This window comes from Aricia agestis, chromosome 5 (genome assembly GCF_905147365.1).
Source record: "Aricia agestis chromosome 5, ilAriAges1.1, whole genome shotgun sequence".
NCBI lineage: Eukaryota > Metazoa > Arthropoda > Insecta > Lepidoptera > Lycaenidae > Aricia > Aricia agestis.
The window spans coordinates 19,774,853-19,781,451 of NC_056410.1; positions in this window are offsets into that span (position 1 = coordinate 19,774,853).

Consider the following 6,599-nt stretch of genomic DNA (forward strand, 5'->3'; position numbering starts at 1 on the left):
TATAATAATTTTTATTTTTGTAAAAGTTTTTATAATATATATTTAATTATAATTTTTTTAAGCTATGATTTAAATTTTTGTATGTTCAGCAATATTTTGATGATTAACACAATTTCTTTGAGTGGCACCTAAAATCGCATTTGAACGTCCTACGAAGGTATAACAATGTGGAGGAAAGGAGAATATGCTGCTTTTGGTATCTTTTTATATTGGTTTGCCATAATAATGTAAAATATTTTGAGCATATTATTATTTTATTAAAGTGACTAAATATTTAAGTATCTTACCATGGCAACGTCCATCGCTATCCCGTCGCACAAACAATGGTCGCCGTCAGTCTCGTGTTGTATTAATTTATTATTATTTATTCAACAAATGCACATATCAATATAAAAAGTACCCAGTAGCCGATTCTCAGACCCACTGAATATATGCATATAAAATTTGATTAAAATCAGTAAAGCAGTTTCGGAAGAGTACGCGGACTAACATAATGACACGAGAATTTTATATACAGTGTGTAACAAAAATAAGTGATAATACTTTAGGGTGTGTACGTGTTACTTGTAGAGAAGTCACTGTGAAAGTAGCAGCGCTGAAAGATGATTTTTTTTTTCACTTTTGTATGGGCAAGCGTCACGAGTTTCCCCATACAAAAGTTTAAAAAAAAATTGTCCTTCAGCGCTGCTACTTTTACAGTGAACTCTCTACAAGGAACACGTACATACCCTAAAGTATTATCACTTATTTTTGTTACACCCTGTATAAGAAGATTATCATGTACATTGTAGAGTTCTCATTTCGATACCATTCTAGATTCAGTAGTAATATTGTTTCATTTCACTTATAATAAATATTAAGTCTTCTAGAATATTCTGGAATCTGTATTAAGTGAATTTTCTTATTGTTTAGTTATTTTTATCTCGCGATGAGTCGGTTCAAGACGTTCAATGACACCGAGGGTTAGAGAGGCTGCGACAGTGCATTCGACATCTCGCCTGCTATCGGCCCGAGATCTGTCCACACATCTCACGGAGCTGCGTGGAGCTGTTGCAACCGTTTGTGATTTGTAGCTTACTCTTACTTAAATGTATAATAGCTTTTAGTTTGATATTGAGTTGGGTTAAAATAATTTTATTTACATATTTGCTATCGTTTGTCAACTAAGCATGATTAGATATTATGTTAATGTTTCTAGTTTCTTGTAAAAAAATAAACACCTTTTTCCAGATGCGTCTTCTTGCAAAAAGTTAAGATTGTCCGTTACTTGCGGAGTGTAAAATGATTTCATCTGATATATTATGGATTGGCGACACATGGCCAAAGAAAAAAATTGAGCACGTTATTAAAAATCAAAATTATTCAACTTCAATACTACGACCTAACTTTTCAATTATTTAATCAGATTAACAATTACAACACCTCTATATAAATATTGGTTAATCGGCGCACATACCGAGGCTGCGTCGATAAACTGCCCGCGCCTGCGGCCGGCCCTCGCTCAAATATGCCGTGATATATATACATTTGTCTATTGTTTGTACTACTCTGACCAGTGTCAACAACCTTAGGGATACGTTGGGACCATCTCGTGGATTAGTATACAAAGTGTACTTTAATAAAGGTGGATTCAAGGGCATCTCATTCTATTCAGTGGTTAGATTTTGTCGAGTATTTAATTTGTTTGATTAGAATTAATGCATTGTACAATTGTGAATGCACTGTGCTTGTTATTAAAAAAAAAAGTTAAATGCTCAGAAATTTACAATTTATAAGGGACTAGCTGTCCCGGTGAACTTCGTGTCACTTTAAAACCTTCCCTGGACTTCTACGAATATTTTAAGACTAAATTCAGCCCAATACGTCCAGTCGTTTTCGAGTTTTAAGCGCTTCGTAATACGTAACTACAAAACGTATGACTTCTTTATCAAAATAAGACACATAGAGTATTAATTTGTATAATTCTCGGACAAATCTCTTACCTAAGACTAAGTATTGAGTCGTTCGAACTTTCTCTTTACGCAATAATTGTTTACCGTCGCGTTGACGAAATCAGTGCATCACGTTATGTAAACATTCTTAGGTAAGAATTGACGGAGTTACTGGTTTGTCAATTCATACGTTAGATTGTTATCGTTCTACAATATATTCCTTATGAGTTGTGTTACTCTAAGCTCTATCACATCTAAGCTTTGTTTGGGTGTCTGCTGTACTATAATTTGAATTAGTTCATCATTCTTTTTGGAAATTTTTATTTGAAATTAGATTTGCCTCTGAGATTAACTTAAATTTTAGGGTGATTAAATTGTTATAGCTCAAAATGTTTCAAACGGTGCTTCTCCAAACATTTTATCTTATCTTAGACAATTTTAGGTACGCAATCACTTAGACTTGTATTTCTCCAAATTTACGCGACTGAAAAATCTGATAAAACAAATTTTCATGGAAATCTTTTGGCCTTATCATCTCGTCACCCCTAGTCTCGCTCTCGGCGGAAAAACGTCGCAAGCCGAATTGTGTAGGCAGGTACAGGCAAAAAGCCGAGCATTGTGTAAGCGCGATTCGCGAAACTGTGGATGACATTTTGAAGGATATCCTCGATGTTTCCCCGCAATATCTGTTTCCACCTTTAAAAATTAGAAGCATTTTCCCGCTCGAACTAATCCGACTAAATTATTTCGAATTGTTGTAGAACTTGAGGGAATTTTATTGCCCAAGCATTGATTAAATTTAGTACACATTAGGAAATAGGTTGTTAGCTCGTTTGAGAAATAACTGAGATAACAAATCTATTGCCTATTCTACGCAAACGTGTAGTTATCATTTATATAAACACTCCCAGTTTAATCTAGCGAAGTATTCGTAAGTAGGACGTGTCAGGTCATGCACTTATTTCTGTAATTGGAGCACAGAGGACGAAATATAAAATATACAGATGCTGCTACGACTCACTAGCTCCCGATATTGGAGCCAAAATATTCAATCCGTACTGAAATTTTTAATCTACCAAATTGGATACATAAAATTATTGAGTCCTTGGTTCTAAAATGTATGATTAATGGCTTGTTGCTATTCATAATGTGTACTAGAATTTTAGTTAAATTATGATGAAAATAACTTTAGTTTTCCAAAGAATAATAACATTCTTGCTTCTGACTAAAAACCTATTATGGAACAAAGTAGTTAAAATTAACAGCGCGGATAGTAATGATGAAAACCTAAAAATATGATATTCAAACTCAATGTTTCATACTTTCAAACGAGTAATAAGCCGCATGTGAGCCGTCTGTATGCATTTTAATTTCACGAGACGCCATAAAAGTATGAGAAAGTTGACGCAATATTGTAGTGATCGTGAATAAAAAGAGATGTGCCAACCGAAAATGTATATAAAAATAAACGGCAAAGGTTTCACGGAGTAAAATCTACGTGGAAATATCAACGTGCTCTGATGACGAGGGCCTAGGGTTGGGCCTTCACGTTGTAAAAAAATATGATTTATATTGGTAATAATTTTTGAGAAAGCAAGTTTGCTTTATATAACAGATGAAGACTGAAGATGTTTCATTGTAACTGTTTCGCTTACTAACGATATTTTGTACATAATATTATATTGTGTAATAAATGTAATGTGATGTTTCTTTCGACACAATCGTTAGTCGCTCCGGTATTTCCTAGCTATTTCCATAATATGTTTTGTCTTTTTAACCCCCGACAAAAAAGAGGGGTGTTATAAGTTTGACGTGTCTGTCTGTCTGTCTGCTTGTCTGTGTGTGTATCTGTTCGTGGCATCGTAGCATCCAAACGGGTGGACCGATTTTGATCTAGTTTTTTTTTGTTTGAAAGCTGACATGATCGAGAGTGTTCTTAGCTATAATTCATCATCATCAGCCTGCTCAGTGCTGGACAATCAGGGTTTATCTGGTTCATGAAAGGCAAGCAACTTGTAGTCGTTTGATGGGTTTTATATTTCATTCTAGTTCGTGAAATTGGTGAATATACAATATACGTATACACATAATAATGGAAAGGTGAACTGGTGCTGCAGCATCACCTGGTAATCAATAGGTTATCCAATTCCTCGCCAACTTAGAGCAGAGGTTTCGTGTTTGGGCTCATTTTAATTTCGACAACCAGTAAGAAGTAGATAAAGTATAAACAGTAAATATTTACATGCTGCTGCTGCAGCATCACCTGGATTCTATAGGAACCGAGCTTCATATAAACCCCCCCCCCCCCTCCCCAACACACCGTGACAACAATTATGGACTAAAATATTACTTTACACAAGTTAGGAATTATTTGAACTTAAAGGCAGTAAATATTATTTCATTACTTTTTAAAGTTGTTTTGGCGGGGTTTTTTTTTAATTTCTTAATTTAATTATTTATTAAATTGAATTTAAAAGATAGTGTGTCTGAACACAAAACACATAGAGAATAGAGAGTTGCATCCAAGCAGGTATGTGGTACATTTCAGTTTGTTGTTCTCATTCGAATCGGCCCTCCATTCTACCCACGTGTTCCTTTATTCAATCCGAATAATCAGTGGAGTTTAAATCTCGTCGCAGTCGTGGATATTTTCACTTCACTAAAGGCGGTCGAGATCGCCGTTGTTGCTTTTTTCCCATTTACGAGTTTCACGGCGACCGTTCCCTGAAACTTACACGTACCCGGAATATAAATGCTCATTCCATCCCTTTCATCCTTTCGGTCATTCCGTGCTTTCTTTCCCGCTCTTTTAAGGGATAAAAATGTGTACTGTGATACTTTTTAGAGGGAGAAAACCGTAAGTCTGGATTCGTTCAATCCAAACTGAACCTTTGCGTTCAGAGAACAGAGTTGGAAAACTCTCGCAGGGTTACAAAGTTTACGTCCTTTCGAGTGCGGCTGGGGAAAATGTTGTCTTTTTCAAACCAGTTGCATTTAAAATTTTCTATCCCTGTTGGTTGGCCGTTGTGTCGGCATATCTAAAATCATCTGGACCAAGTAAAGCGATTACTTCGGAGGCGACTTTATGAAAATGTGCAAACTTAATAATTTTGCAATTTATACGTTAAAGCTCGGTAGTATCCTAATATATAATCTGGAGGGTCGGGGATCTTGTTATCATTTTAATGTAACGCTCGAAAACGTTGCCTCGCAGATTTACCTCATAATTGTGGTTTATTTGGGAAGAAGCTTGGGTTTTTGTAAAGCATTCATAGGTAGAATTATGATGAAAATATCTTTTTATTAAAAATGTCGGTATATGAACTCCAATGGGATTAGCGACAATATTGGGTAACGTTATAATATCAAAGGGCACGACACGTGTAAGAGATTTGTCCCATGTATTCTGATTCACATTAAACAGTATAGAGCAGGGGTCACCAAATGGCGGACCGCAGTCCGCATCCGGACCGCCGACCTATTGTGTGCGGACCAAGCATGTTCGAAGATGATCTACGTTCATCTTAGGACTTCAACATCTCTAAGATTTAATGTCAATATTTATAGCTAGCACCAATATTTCACTCCAAACATCAGAGAGATAATTAGCTACAAAAAAATGGAACTACTTTTCTCATTGATATCTGAAAAATACCTTTGTAATTTCCGTAAGTTACCTTTGTTCAATTTTTTTTATATAAAATGTGTGGACCGCGAAGGTCATTTCATGTCGTGAAACGGACCCCGAGTAAAACTAATTGGTGACCCCTGCCAATAAGAGTATAGACGAAGTCAGATCTAGTGTACTATTTATGTACCTTATTACCAAGGAGAAGAGTCGATAGGTTTGACCAGATTATTCTTTGTCCTTTACTATGTTTTACTTGGGAAGATAATTTAAATTTGGAACCTTACAGATGACCTTAACCAAAATCGAGTAATATCTAAAACAACAAGCTTATGGAACTTTGAAATCCCATACATACAAACTGTATTCTTACACGGCAGCTCCCATCCTGCTTATTCAACGCTAGAAGCCAAGCATAATATAATAAGAATATCAAAACTAAAGGTAGCTAGGACGTCGCCCGTAACCGGTTCGCCGCTCATATGTATCTAGAATTGTACTTAACTTGAAATACGCACCTTAATTGGACTCCTAAACGTGTTATATATACCTGAGGTGCTAATACTAGTCGGCTTGACTTCATTCTTTACTTTTTGGAATCTGAAGTGGGATTTGAAGGGTTTGTGTCAATTCTCCTAATTGGATAAGTTTGGCTGACATTAGAAATATAAAAAACCGATCTTTTAAACAAAGAAGAATGTTTCTTCGGAGCCTTAACATGCTTTAAATATCGGCGGCTGTTTACTTATGTGGGTGATGTACTAAGCGTATATATGTGTACCTGTATGTGAGTAACTACGAATTACGGTCTGGCGGCTGACTATCAGTAGGCCTACTACAAAACCGTTTTGAGACTCAAACAATCGGATGAGAATGCCGCGTCCTGCTCTAACAACGTCATTTCACGTTTGTTAGAATAGGAGGCGGCATCCTCGTCCGATTATTTGAGTCTCAAAACAGTTTCATGGTACAAGCACAGATTCGTGTGAACGCAGCCTTATCATGCAGCTAAATTTTGTTTTAAAATTACAATTTAATAA